The sequence below is a fragment of the Dendropsophus ebraccatus genome, chromosome 2 (genome assembly GCF_027789765.1).
Source record: "Dendropsophus ebraccatus isolate aDenEbr1 chromosome 2, aDenEbr1.pat, whole genome shotgun sequence".
NCBI classification, from domain to species: Eukaryota; Metazoa; Chordata; class Amphibia; order Anura; family Hylidae; genus Dendropsophus; species Dendropsophus ebraccatus.
In genome coordinates, this window is record NC_091455.1 from 136242405 (window position 1) to 136257498 (window position 15094).

The 15094-nt window shown below is 36.8% G+C and overlaps 1 protein-coding gene across 1 annotated transcript in view; it reads right to left on the minus strand.

Moving 5' to 3' along the window:
* Nucleotides 1-15094, minus strand: part of CNTNAP2 (contactin associated protein 2) — a 1369824-nt gene that overhangs the window by 423434 nt on the left and 931296 nt on the right. The window lies entirely within an intron of this gene.

Here is a 15094-nt window from a genome sequence, read left to right on the forward strand (position 1 = left end):
GGACATCTCCCCATACCCACATACACCGGGTAAGTCCCTTTCCTCTTTCTTTTCCTTGTATATCCTTGGATGAGCGCTGTCCCCTATCTGTGGTTGCTTTTAAGGCTGTCAGAGATTATCAGCCCTAAGTCCTTCTCCTCTGAAGCCTTTGCCAACATAAAACTGCTGATATGAAACTCGGATAAAGGATCCCAAGTGTGTTATTTTACATTACGAAACATTGAACTGCAGTGTCCTTTGTTTGGACCACTTATCTAGCAAAGCTAAATCATTTTCCATACTACTGACACCTCTAGGAATATCAACCCTACTGCACCCTTTTGTGTCATCAGCAAACAGACAAACTTTACCTACCAAACCTTCTCCCATGTCACTTACAAACATATTTAAAAGAATAGGACCCAGAACAGACCCTTTTGGACACCACTTGTAACCCGTCTCTGCTTAGAAGATATACCATTAACAACAACTTATTATATGTACATATTGTATTATACAATACATATTAGGCTATGTTCACACAACCTATGAGACCGGCCGTTCCGTGACCCCGGCCGGGTCATGGAACGGCCGGTCTCTCGCCGGATCATCTCGGCCAGTACTTAAGTACCGGGCGGGTAATCTTTCCGGCTGCGGAGCTCTGATGAGGGCGCATCAGTGTGCGCCCGCATCAGAGCTTCCCCCTGCACACAGTGAAGCGAGCAGCCGAAGCCGCTCCCTTCACTGTGTGAACTGACAGGTCTTTCTGCGGCCCGAATTCAGTGAATTCCGGCCGCAGAAAACTGACATGTCAGTTTTATCCGTTGCAGCACGGGATCCCAGCTGGAGCATATACGATGTGTGTATGCTCCGGCCGGGATCCCATTGAACATAAAGCTATGTCACACACCGCAAAACTATGGCCGTAGTTCTGGGCGAGAACTACAGTCGTAGTTTTACGTAGTGTGAACATAGCCTTAATATGTATTAAAAAGTGCATCTCTCTGCACCTATTCTAGTAATTGGTCAATACTAAAAATTGAACACAGTAAAGTGTGAACCCAGACAGAAAAGACTTTTTGACATGTCCTTCGTACATGTTAAAAGGTTTTTTTTGAAGCTCAGTTACCTTTAAGTAATATTATTATTATTCATATTTTTATTATTACGGCAGTGTCGCTGCAACCTAGGAGACACTGTGCATCTTTTGGACATTGTATATGGACATGGTGTAGCCTGCATGTGATGACCGGGACTTTGTTCTGACCTTTCTTTCAAGGGAATATTTTGAGACATGAAATCAGAGAAGGTAAGAGCCAAAGAGCAGAAAGCTTTAGCTGTCTTTTGCTCCCCGGACAACCCTTTTGAATGATCAGTGGCACTGTTCATACAGATTCAGAACCAAAGAGAGACACCTATTTTAATTGAAATGCATAAAAAAAATTGTGACAAATGCTAGATTGCTCTTTAAAAGAAAAAAAATTAGCTTGATTATGCTAAAGTAAGGCATGTCATTTTAGGCTTCAATTATAACACCAGTTTCTTATTGGATATTCCAAAAAACACTAACGTCTTCCAATTAGATATTTTATTTTCTCCATCTCTTTCAAATTACATCTGCTCTGAACATTTTCCTAATGATATTAACTCATGTGAAAGAAAGGCCATCTTTTCTTTAATTGAGACTATTGCTTCACCTTTAGTAGGCATTAAGGAAAATATTATACTAAATTGGTCCTGATGACTTTAATGCTGTGATTTCCTTATATCCCACAGAATTGTAATTTCATTTTAATTACAAAGAGATGTGAATTTAAATATAATATGGGTATGTTGTCTTTTGTTCTTGGTGCCATAATTTTAGCTAAGCAATAATGTAATTACCAAAGATATCTGAGACATTTGTGAAAACCAAATTAAAGTCATTTTTTAAGTAATATATATTTAGGGCAATGTATTCTCGAAGAAAAATAGAAAACATATCACTTATCCTTTTGGATTAAGCCAAGCATGACGGGGTTAATGACCGAGTGTCACTAAATACATACAGGAAAGATACTGGAAATATATACTTGGAAAGAACTATAAATTAAATTCCCGCAGAGTATTCTTAAATGTGTCATAGTATAATGCTTCTGTCCTGCTTCTAGCTAGCATGATTCTTGTTTTGTTTTTTTGCCTGGTGTAAAAAAACAATTTTGCTATATAAAGGTAACATTTACAATCCCTTGCAAAATTTGTGAAATCACCACATTAGGAGGATGTTCACCCAGCAAATCACAGATGACACAAAACTGATAGCAGAGCCTCCTCTCTTTGTAGAACATATTGCAAGCAAATGAAGTGAAAGTAAATTATTTTCATTCAGTACATATTCTTTTCGAGATCAAATAGAGAAAACAATTATGAAATCAGTAAATACTAAGCAAACAATTATGGAATCGGGATTTGCAGTTCTTATTATAACTCTACGAGCACAAGTCTACAAATGCACACTTATTAAAAGGGAAAGTATGTATTAAGCTTTGGACTTTGGGCTATGTAGGAAATCATGAGCCCCATAAAAATTGTGAAATGAAACAATGGAAATAAATTTTTAAGGAGTGAGGTAAAAGGTGGTGCAAGCACAGTATAAACAAAATAAGGATTATACATATATATATATATATATATATATATATATATATATATACTACCGTTCAAAAGTTTGGGGTCACATTGAAATGTCCTTATTTTTGAAGGAAAAGCACTGTACTTTTCAATGAAGATAACTTTAAACTAGTCCTCCTAACTTTAAACAAATACACTCTATACATTGCTAATGTGGTAAATGACTATTCTAGCTGCAAATGTCTGGTTTTTGGTGCAATATCTACATAAGTGTATAGAGGCCCATTTCCAGAAACTATTAATCCAGTGTTCTAATGGTACAATGTGTTTGCTCATTGGCTCAGAAGGCTAATTGATGATTAGAAAACCCTTGTGCAATCATGTTCACACATCTGAAAACAGTCTAGCTCATTACAGAAGCTACAAAACTGACCTTCCTTTGGGCAGATTGTGTTTCTGGAGCATCACATTTGTAGGGTCAATTAAACGCTCAAAATGGCCAGAAAAAGAGAACTTTCATCTGAAACTCGACAGTCTATTTTTGTTCTTAGAAATGAAGGCTATTCCATGCGAGAAATTGCTAAGAAATTGAAGATTTCCTACAACGGTGTGTACTACTCCCTTCAGAGGACAGCACAAACAGGCTCTAACCGGAGTAGAAAAAGAAGTGGGAACTAAGCAAGAAGATAAGCACATTAGAGTCTCTAGTTTGAGAAACTGACGCCTCACAGGTCCCCAACTGGCATCTTCATTAAATAGTACCCGCAAAACACCAGTGTCAACATCTACAGTGAAGAGGCGGCTGTGGGATTTTAGGCTTCAGGGCAGAGTGGCAAAGAAAAAGCCATATCTGAGACTGGCCAATAAAAGAAAAAGATTAAGATGGGCTAAAGAACACAGACATTGGACAGAGGAAGACTGGAAAAAAGTGTTGTGGACGGATGAATCCAAGTTTGAGGTGTTTGGATCACAAACAAGAACGTTTGTGAGACGCAGAACAAATGAAAAGGTGCTGGAAGAATGCCTGACGCAATCTGTTAAGCATGGTGGAGGTAATGTGATGGTCTGGGGTTGCTTTGGTGCTGGTAAGGTGGGAGATTTGTACAGGGTAAAAGGGATTCTGAATAAGGAAGGCTATCTTTCAATTTTGCAACGCCATGCCATACCCAGTGGAAAGCGCTAGATTGGAGCCAATTTCATCCTAAAACAGGACAATGACCCTAAACGCACCTCCAAATTGTGCAAGAACTATTTGCAGCAGAAGCAGGCAGCTGGTATTCTATCGGTAATGGAGTGGCCAGCGCAGTCACCAGATCTGAACCCCATTGAGCTGTTGTGGGAGGAGCTTGACCGTATGGTACGCCAGAAGTGCCCATCCAACCAATCCAACTTGTGGGAGCTGCTTCTAGAAGCGTGGGGTGCAATTTCTCCAGCTTACCTTAACAGATGAACCGCTAGAATGCCAAAGGTGTGCAATGCTGTAATTGCTGCAAAAGGAGGATTCTTTGACGAAAGCAAAGTTTGATGTAAAAACAATGTTATTTTAAATACAAAACATTATTTCTAACCTTGTCAATGACTTGACTCTATTTTCTATTCATTTCACAACGTATGGTGGTAAATAAGTGTGACTTTTCATGGAAAACACAAAATTGTTGAAAACTTTTGAACGGTAGTGTATGTATATATATATATATATATATATATATATATATATATCAAAGCATCAGGATAGAAAACTAATTGGCATTTGTAAAGGTGCAGATTTTTTCTCCAGCATATTCCCTGCTCTGATGGAGGGCCGGGGAAGATATGATCTCATTCTGCGCCTGATTTGGAACTACCCAAACTATTAAATTATCGCATTCCTGATTTCACACAGTAAACAGCATAATTGTAAAAATGCTGAGTTTTGGTCACATCACATTCCAGAAAAATGTGATAAAATGTGATCAAAAAGTCACATATATGCAAGAGAGGTACCAATAAAAAGTACAGATTATGGCATACAAAATGAGCCCTCAAATAGCCCCATAGACCAAAGACTAAGGGTGTTAAATTTTAGACTGATGCAAACTTCCCACAGCAACCAATCACAGCTCAGCTTTTCTTTCACCGGAGCTGGAAGCTGAGCTGTGATTGGTTGCTGTGGGCAGTTAGCACCAGTCTAAATTTTACAACCTTTGATAAATCTCCCCCTAAATGTGTTATAAGGGTCAGAATAAAGCAATTGTAAGCACTTTACTTGAGGAAAATAGATAACATGTCAGTTTTACTGCAGATTCTATGAGAAGAGCGTAGATAATACTGACCAATGCTATGCAATGGCATAGCACTGACCAGTGTAAGCAATCTAATTTTATATCATAGCCTGCAGGATTGTCTGATCTATTAAAATATAACAATATTATTGTATTCCTGTTTGAGGATTATTAGAATTCCCTTGTTTTTTTTCTCAAACCTTTTTTTTTGCCTCTGCGTCCCTGGACATCCTCTGTTGCTTTTGTATTTTTTTTTTTTGGGGGGGGGGGGGGGGGGGGGGTTAGCAAACTATAAGTACTCTAAGTGAAAAAAGAAAGTGTATTTAGAACATACAACACCCACAAAAGTCGATGCCATGTTGATTTATTGAAAAAACCTGGACAACCCCTTTAAGGCCAAACTCTACTTTGTCCTTAAGATGTTAAGTGGTTAAAACAGATAATACTGGATATAATTCTGTTTTGTTTTTCTTGATAAAATTAGATTATTTTTTTTTACATTTTAAGAATATTATTAATAAACATCTGTTTACTTAATTTGGAGTCTGAATGCTTATTATTATGGTTATAGCACAAATTGATGTGTCATATGGCTGCAATACTCAGGCAAATGGCTGCAGCAATTATAACCATAATAATTCCATAAACACATAATAGAAACCATGCATCCATTATTTTCCTTAGCACTGCTACTGCTAGTTTGACTAGTACTTATCTTTTTTATTTAGACAAAGGCTATGTTCACACAACGTCGAAAATAGAGAAAAGGCGGCCTCTTTTGCTATTTAAAAAAACATCCGTTATTGCTGTGATTTAACTGACTAATATGCAGTGCATTGAAGTTAATAGAAAGACGGATGCCCAATGCACACAATGTATTAAATAACAGACGTTATTGCCGCACACGTAAAAAAATGATCATGACAATTTTTTTCGGACGTCTTTTGCAAACAGAGGACTTTTTTTATTACTTGTTCACTCACAGATTTTCTTCTTCCAAAGTTCTTTCAATGGACTTCACAATTAAGCCACACTCAAAGGACAATTAGTCCACCTAAACTAGAATAATGTACCAACAACCGTCATTGCACTAAGGGGCTGATAAATGAAGCTGAAAAACGTTGTGTGAACATAGCCAAAACAAAGAAAATGAAAAAGAAGGAATCACACATAAGCGGGGCAAGGCTATGTTCACACAACGTTTTTTCAGCTCTGTTTAAAATTATGTCCGTTATTTTGAGTCTAAAATAATGGACATCATTTAGCAGCCTGCCCCCCCCCCCCCTTAGTGCAATGACGGTTGTTGGTACATTATTCTTGTTTGGAGTTACTAATTGGACTTTGGGTGTGGCTTAATTAAAAAGTCCATTGAATTTAATAGTAAAAACGGAGAAAGAACAGTGACAAAAGAAAAACTGTGTGTGAACTACTAATGAAAAATGTCCGCTGTTTGCAAAACACGTCCGAAAATAATGATCATGTTCATTATTTTGATGCCCGTGGCAAAAAGTCCATTATTCAATGCACTGTGTGCATTGGACGTCTGTCTTCCCATTTACTTCAATGCATTGCCATTGCAGTCAGTAAAATCTCGGCAAAAACTGACGTTTTTTAAATATGAAAATCGGCCGCCTTTTCAATATTTTTGACGTTGTGTGAACATAGCCTTACTGTTTTAGCAGTAATGATTAGTGATGAGCAAACATTCCAAAGATAGGTTCAGATCCCGAACACTAACATTCACAAACATCGCCGAACATTCACAAACAAATAACAAACATACAGTAAAAGCATACATTTCGATCTACGCACATGCGTACAGATTATCAGGTGCAAAGCGTAAATTACGCAGTTGCATACGTTCCCAAGTTCGAAAATGATCGTTATGACCATTCCGAACATCGAACAAATTGTTTGGGATTGGTGAACACGAAGATTTAATGTCATGTTCTTATAAACATCTGAACACAGGTGCAACCGCATCCGAATTCTCCAAAAATTAAGATCATCTGGCCGGTACTGCAGTTATACGCTGTGGGAACATGGCCTAATTCTGCAGACATAATCCCTTTCTTTTTCATACTCTTCAATTGTACAGTAGGCCTTTTTCCAGAAATGTGATAGTTTCCTGAAATTTGATTTTGTCCAAATAAATTCAGTCAACATCAAACATGCCTTCATTGGCCTGAAAACCTGGGTATGACACTCCTCTCCTAGGTTTCATTTTTTTTCTTTTGGTAATATTTATCTTGTGCTGGGCAGAGTTTCCTGCAGCAGCAGTACAAGTCAAGTCAAGAAAAGTCAATTAATTATTACTAAAGGCTTTTTGCATTTAAATAATGGGAAATAAATTATATTTATAGTACATAAAATATAGAACATGTCACCCATGGGCTATATATGTTTTAACTGCCAATTCCCCATGCAGTTGGAATGTATACATGAATATACATTCCTGGTGTAAAGGGGCCTATAATATAGTGACAGCAGCCACTACAATGACAGACAGCCACTAACCCCTCAAAAAAGATCAAGGGGTGTTAGTGACAGGACTGGTACATGTGTGGTTTCCGGTCAGTTTCCCTGACAGCTAGATGTTTATTACCTATCTCCATGCTGTGATCAGTGATCGGCTCCTAGATTCTACTTCCAGACATTATTAGAACAGTGCTGATTGCACTGATTAATGCTACGCAGTAATGTAGCATTGACCAGTATGCAATTTAAAGGGTTTGGCCACTTTATAGTAAAATAGCTCAATGTATAGTATTAGTAAGTGTACTCACTGTATATACTGACAGCAGCTCCCTGTGTACCTCATAGAGCTAAAATCAGTCTCCTCTCCTCCAGGCTGTGCTGCCCTGCCCTGCCCTGTGTTGAGTCTGTTCATAAGATGGCCGACATTGAAGGAGCATGTGACCATGGTCCACCCCAGTGTCCACCACTGAGCCTGTATATGCCTATGGAAGATGGGGGGGGGGCATGGTCACATGCTGCTTCTTGTTGGCCATCTTAAGGACAGACTCACCACAGAGCAGGAAAGCACTGCCTGGAGGAGGGGAGTCTGATTTTAGCTCTATGAGGTACACAGGGAGCTACTGTCAGTAAGTGGAGTGAGAACACTTACTAATACACTGAGCTATTTTCTATAAAGTGGCCAACCCCTTTAATAACTGCTTATAGAAGTGGACTTGAAAAGTGTAAAAATAAAAATATATAATATAAAAAAATTACAAAGCCCCTCCCCCAATAAAAGTTAAAACCTCCCCCTTCACATTTTACAAATAAAAATATGTATGTTATAAAAAAAAACTTAAAAATGTACACCAATATGGTGCCAATAACATCTATGGATCATGGTGCAAAAAATGAGCCCCCAAACAGTCTGATTAAAGCTCTTAAAGGGTAAGGAGTAGAGCAATACTTCAGTATGACCTAGATATACATGCATTAATGGCCTTTGATCATTAAGCTGTTAATAAAAATGCTGCGTAGTCTAGTAAATTGCAAAAATAATTCTAATGCTAAGGAACTCTTTCAAAATGGCTTTAAAAGGGATTTAAAAAAAAATTAAATTGCGTCATGAAAGTCATTTCTCTGTTACTGTCACTGAAATGCTGGTTTTTACTAAATAGTACTCTGTCCCTCTACAACCTGGAAGGTAATCACAATGTCTTATTCTTACAGTCAGTCAAATTGTAAGTCAGACCCTGTTGCCAATTTGTAGGAAACATCGATGTAAACCTACAATTAAGTATCTTATTTTTAATCTCAACCGCCTTCACACTGCAATCCAAAAAGAGAAGGATTACTTTTCAAACCGATGTTGTATCAGACTGGCAAAACTCTTCAGGCCATTTGTGTCCCAATGACCTGTGTTATTGTAATCCAGTAGCTTTTTTCTACTGTTAGATGGGAGAAAGAACAAGATGTTTTAAATCCTCTTTGATACCACTGAACAGGTACAGCTGTTTTTATTGCAGTTAGGTATTATACTTGGTGTCTGAGCATAATGCTGAGAGAAAATGTACAAGAATACAAGGATTAGATTTTCTGATTTTAATGAAGGTGTTTTCCAGGCACAGACAGCAGATGAAGGCCAATATCTCATCTGGAATTTGACCAGTTGCCAAGCTTTAACACAACCTCTTGGCAGTCTCATCATTTCTATTTATTGGTAAAAAGTTTGTCTGTTAAATCACATTAAATTGTCCTAATTCTCAGTACTGGTATAATTATATTCTGCTAAACTACAGCTCTGTAAACACTTAGCACCACTCACTTAGCACCATGCAGTCAGCTGAGCACTACAGATGGGAACAGTTTGCAATGTAATGAATTAACCCAGCTCCCAAATTCAGGATATTTTTTACATAATTATTATTGCTTTTTATGCATTAGAGGCTTATGTGATATAGATTAATATGAAATTTATGGCATTTCTAAATTAAAAAATAATAAAAAAAATCTAAAGATTTATTTTTTGATGCATTTTACTTCCAGGATATGCTAGACCATTACTTCCAGTTCACTTTAATATGATGACCTATACTGACAATGATAAACTAATAAATAGGATAATAAAAAGGATAACCCTTTTAACACTAGATGTACTAACATAAACAACAGACGTTGGATACTTATTCACAGGCCTATGAAGTTTTCATAACTGCACTAAACATTTAAAAGAAAAGTCTTGCCTCAGTAATATATTATGTCTACTGTGAAGTTAAAGTGACTTTTTACCCACAATCTACCCCCCCCCCCCCAAAAAAAAAACAAAACAAAACAAAAAAAACTGCTTGTACTTTCTGATAGCTGCTTTTAATCCAAGATCTGTCCTGGGGTCCATTCGGCAGGTGATGCAATTATTGTCCTAAAAAAAACTTTTAAACTTGCAGTCCTGTGACAAATTGGCATGGCCTAGAGTACCCATGTCCTAGGATTGCAACACCCCTCCGTCCCTCCTCCCCACCCTCTTCATCATTAGGAATGCCCCTAGAACTATTTTTCCTATTCTTCACCTGTGTGAAGACTGCACATGAGCTGGATCGTTAAGGCCCCAGTATTCAGACAGGTAATAAATAGGAAAAATCCTGCCTGGGGGTGTTCCTAGTGATGAGGAGGGCAGGACATCGCAATCCTAGGGCACAGACACGCTAGGCCACGCCACTTTGACACAGGGCTGCAAGTTTAAAAGTTGTTTTTAGGACAAGATCTGTATCACCTGCCGAACAGACCCGAGAACAGATCTTGGATTAAAAGCAGCTATCTGAAGGTACAAGAAGTTTGGGGGCGGCAGATTTTGGGTACAGATTTGCTTTAAAATATATTTTATGTTGTTATATTTCCCAATGGTACCATTGTAGGGACGTAGCTCACTGATTAACTTATATTCATTTTTTAAGAGGTTTAATGTGAAAAATGTAGCGATTCTGCCATTGAGTTTTTTTTCATGGCACTCACTGTATGGTTTAAATAATATTTTAAATCAATTTACTGTGCGATCATCTCAATGCTCATATAACACACTGTTTTGTTAACAGGTGATCTGCCAGGCCCTTTCCAAAGAAAAGCCTTGCAAATACACTTGACAGATGTAGGGTCTTGCTACTATGGCAATTCATCACCCCCCCCCCCCCCCATGATTATATTCATGGAGTACTCACTAGGTAACAGAGGGTGCTCCATAATAAGCCTAGCTTTCTAGGTGCTGCAATCGCTATGGACCATGGCATCTATGGAGTTAAACATCAGGGATCATAGCAGTGGGAGCCCAACTACTGTATATATTGTATCAGCAGAAAAGTGTCTATAGAGTGTCCACAATGCATAATTAGTGTAGAGGAAAGTCATGTGTGCTCCTTTTTAGACAAAACTTTGGCAAAGACACATCAGTACCTTCGAACAATTGTATAAAAAATGATGAAGACAAATAAAAAATAAGATTAGCAAAAGAAAAAAGAAACAAGCCACCAATAGACCATCCAGCACCTCCTATATAAAAATTACAGCAATAAATGGGCATTTCCTTTCCCTCCCCTGATATTACAAAAATACTTTTACAAAAAGAACATGAAAATAAATCCCTATTTACCACTGTGGCTTAGAAAAGAAAAACTATTCTTTTTTAACCTGAATATACTAAAAAAAATCTATGGGGGAAACAAGCCCAGTTCTGAACTGGTTAATAACATTCTGAATAATTACATTGTGTTGCAGGAAGACTTCATAACAGTACTTAAGCAATAGAAGACAATAGCATCTAAACATAAAATGCTTTTAAAAGATAACTATGTAAATAAATGTATAGCACACGATAATGAATACAGTTAAAAGGCATATGCTGGATGCTAAATGCATTAGTCATTTGCTCTGTTTCTTTTTCTTAGCATTATTATATTCTTTGAGCCAATCTATATGTTATTGTTCACAGCCAACTACAGAATCAAAGAATCACAGATGTTTTAATGCCACCATATGGCTATGTTCACACAACGTCAAAAATTGAGAGAAAAACATCTGATGTCGCTATTTAAAAAAACGTCAGTTTTTGTAGCAATTTAACTGACTTCAATGCAATTGCATTGAAGTCAATGGGAAGACGGACGTCCTTTGCACACAAATGCATTGAAAAACGGACGTTTTTGCCGCGGACGTCAAAATAATGAACATGAACAATATTTTCGGACGTTTTTTGCAAATAGCAGAGGTTTTGTATTAGTTGTTCACACACAGTTCTTCTATTGTCACTGTTCTTTCTCCGTTTTTACTATTAAATTCAATGGATTTTTCAATTAAGCCACAACCAAAGGGCAATTAGTTAGCCCAAACTAAGATAATGTAAAAAAACCCGTCATTGACAGGGGATGCCAGGCTTCGAAAAATATCCGTTATTTTAGACTTAAAACATTTTAGACTTAAAATAACAGACGTCATTTTAAATGGAGCTGGAAAAAACATTGTGTGAACATAGCCTAAGGCTGTAGCATAAAACTGCTTGTAGGTAGGTGAATTTGCAATTTAGTTCTTGCTGATACAAACACCATATTGAACAACCAGTTGAAATGACCAGTAGTAGTAAGAGATGAAATGTCCACTGTCCATTCTCTTTTAGTAAAATGTACTTGTTTCATATTGAGAAGCTGTTTTACGTTTTTAACCTTTGACAGATGTATGCCTGTATACTAAGTTTGACCATTGAAAGTATGCAGTACAAAATATATAGTAATTGTACATTTACATACCTTGTGCATTTACAGGCATAAGCAACAATGTTATAAAGGCATTTACATCTCTAAACCAGCTTGGGAATTAACCAAAGGCTATGTTCACAAAACGTCCGTCATTTTGAGTCTAAACAAATGAACGTCATTTAGCAGCTTGGCCTCCCCTTACAGCAAATTTAAAATGTTCATTTTTTTGGCAGATGTTCTATTTTAATACATTTTGTCTCTTACATAGCAAACACTAACTGAGAAATACCACTCACTATTTATTCCCCTCTTCCAGTGTTTCAAGAAATCCCCCATATGTCGCCGCAGTGCGTCACCTGACTCAACCACAGGCCACAGACATGACAGTCCTGGTGAATTTTGGGGCCTTTTTTTAATTCAGTTTTTTTTTTTAGCTATTACACCATGTCACAGAGGCCTTGGGGTGCCAAAATATTTGTGTAAGACAAGTTGACATTTCCATTGGTACCATTCGGGGGGACATGTGACACTGTTATCATTTTTTATTAAATACTTTATTAGGTGGTATGAATAAAAAACACAATTTATCAGCAGTTTTTCACCATTTTTTTGAACACCGTTTACTATACGTTACATATGACAGTTTATCGGTATTTGACAGGTCGGTACGATTACAGCGATATCCATTTTGTATAGCTTTTGTTATAGTTTATGGCATTTATACTATAAAAACTGTATCTTGCATATTGTAAGAGCAGCAATGTTTAAATTTTTTCATCAATGGAGTTATGTGAGGGAGTTTTTGTGACGTTTTTAGTGGTACACCTTTTGGGTACATGTGACATTTTGATAGCTTTTATCTATATTTTTTAGGGGGTGGGATTAACAAAAATTTTTTAATTTCTATTCATTTTTATTAATCTTTTTTGCGGTGTTAATCGGGCGGGATAATTAATGTAATGGGTTAGGATGGGTTCACACTGCGTTTTTGCAATTTTTTCTTTCATCCGTTTTTTGCAAAAAACAGATAAAAAAAGAGGATGCATTAGGCCTGGCATTTCAAAGTACAATTAGTGACTCAAAAAATAAGGGCTTGGTAGCTTGGTAGTTAGATGTTACTTGTCGATTAACTGAACCATAAACAAATTCCACAATGTGCATAAAACTACAAGATTTTCACTATTCTCTGGTTTAATTTTTTTTAACTACGCCATGCTGCAGGTTTGATATTTTCCTGTCCTTTCTCTTTGACCTCTTTGTTTTGTGGTAGAATTAGTTGTGGAAAGAATTGCCCTAACTATTAGGCAGATGTGACAGTGATGTGGCTTCCAACTAGGCTGCTTAGTCTTCTAGGCCCAAGGTGGTTGGTGTTATTCGGGAGTAAGGGAGGGTTTCGATTTTTAAGACATCTGCTACTTCACAAATTAAACTGCAATTTACAGTAGGTGGTAAAATCTTCCTCTTAATGTACAGCATTAGATAGCTGCATGAGGAAAAGCAATGTTTTTTTATTTATTTATTTATTTATTTCAAACAACATTTTTCTGTTCTTTTCATTGATCCATAATCTGAACCTCCTGAAGATAACTGGGCCAATAAGGCTGTATGTCAATCCCATAGGAACAAATTCTGACTTTATTGAACCTGTTAGGCTCATTATTCCTTGCAGTAAAATACATTCGTCCTCTGATTACAATGACAGACCCCAGAGATACATTGAATGCTGCTCCTAAGGAGTCTGGACAAATTAGACATTTTACCTGGGGCTCAACAATCTCATCACAAGTGTTAACATCAACCTGTGTGGAAATATGTCCATATCTCTGGTGAATAATTTAAAAAAGCTCTGTTCAGTACTTTCCAAAAAAAAAGCTTAAAGTGTACCTGTCGTTATAACTTTCAAAATCTAAACCAAAAGTAGATATGATATAAAGCAAGTTTGCAATATACATTCATTTTTTTTTGTTACCATAGAGAACACAGCACTTCCTGTTTTCTGACTCTTTTTTCTCAAAGAATCATAAAACAGGAAGTACTATGTTTCCCAGGCCATCTAAACGCGCTCACAGATCATGTGATTGATGGACACATTTAGCCATGACACTGTACTGGGCGGAATTCCTGTGTTTAGTCTGTTTTTTTTTTTTTTTTTTTTTTCAACCAGCACAAGTCAGAAAATCTGGATTTCTGGTAAGTTCAGCTTTGTTTTACAGCATGATAACACTAAAAGATAATGAATGTACATTGCTAACTTGCTTTATTTCACATCTATTATTGATTTAGATTTCAAAAGTTATAATGACAGGTACACTTTAAACTGCTTATCTCCTTAGTGACCAAGAGAACACACATAGAGAAACAAAGTGGTGTTTGTGTAAAGTCACTGCATACAGGGGCATCAATATACAAATTGAGTTACCCCTTAATAGACCAAATAACATATGTATAAACTACTATTAAAATATGAATAGAAAAATGTATTAAGATAGATACACATGATTATAAAAGACTTTAAAATTCTTTATCTGATGTTTTCAGTCATATCTTTTAGGCTAGGTTCAGACGCTGTAACTGTGCGGCTGTATTTTTTATGCGGCTGTAAATGTGCGGGTGAAACTACTGCCGTGGGAAAAAATAGACATGCGGCTCAAAACATACGGTCATTTACTTGGAAATCTGGTTCAACTAAAAATAACAAATAAAATGTTAAGAAAGTGATGCAAACACATCTGGATGCATCTGGGAAAGCAGGGAACACAGTTTACATGAATCGCTATTACCGGGGTTTGCGATCCTCTGCACTATAGCCGATGTCTCTCATGGTTAATATATTGAATTAATAAAACACATTTTCTTTGTAATAAAGTCCCTTTCATTGTTCAATAATTAAATGTAAACGATTCCATCATTTTGCAATTAAATATACTGTTAAAATAAATATATATATAAATAAATGTATATTTATATATGTAGAGAAAATAAGCAGCACTCCCGAGGATTCGTAATAGGTGCCTGCAGTTGAGTCCCAGACCAAGGAGCAGTTCACAT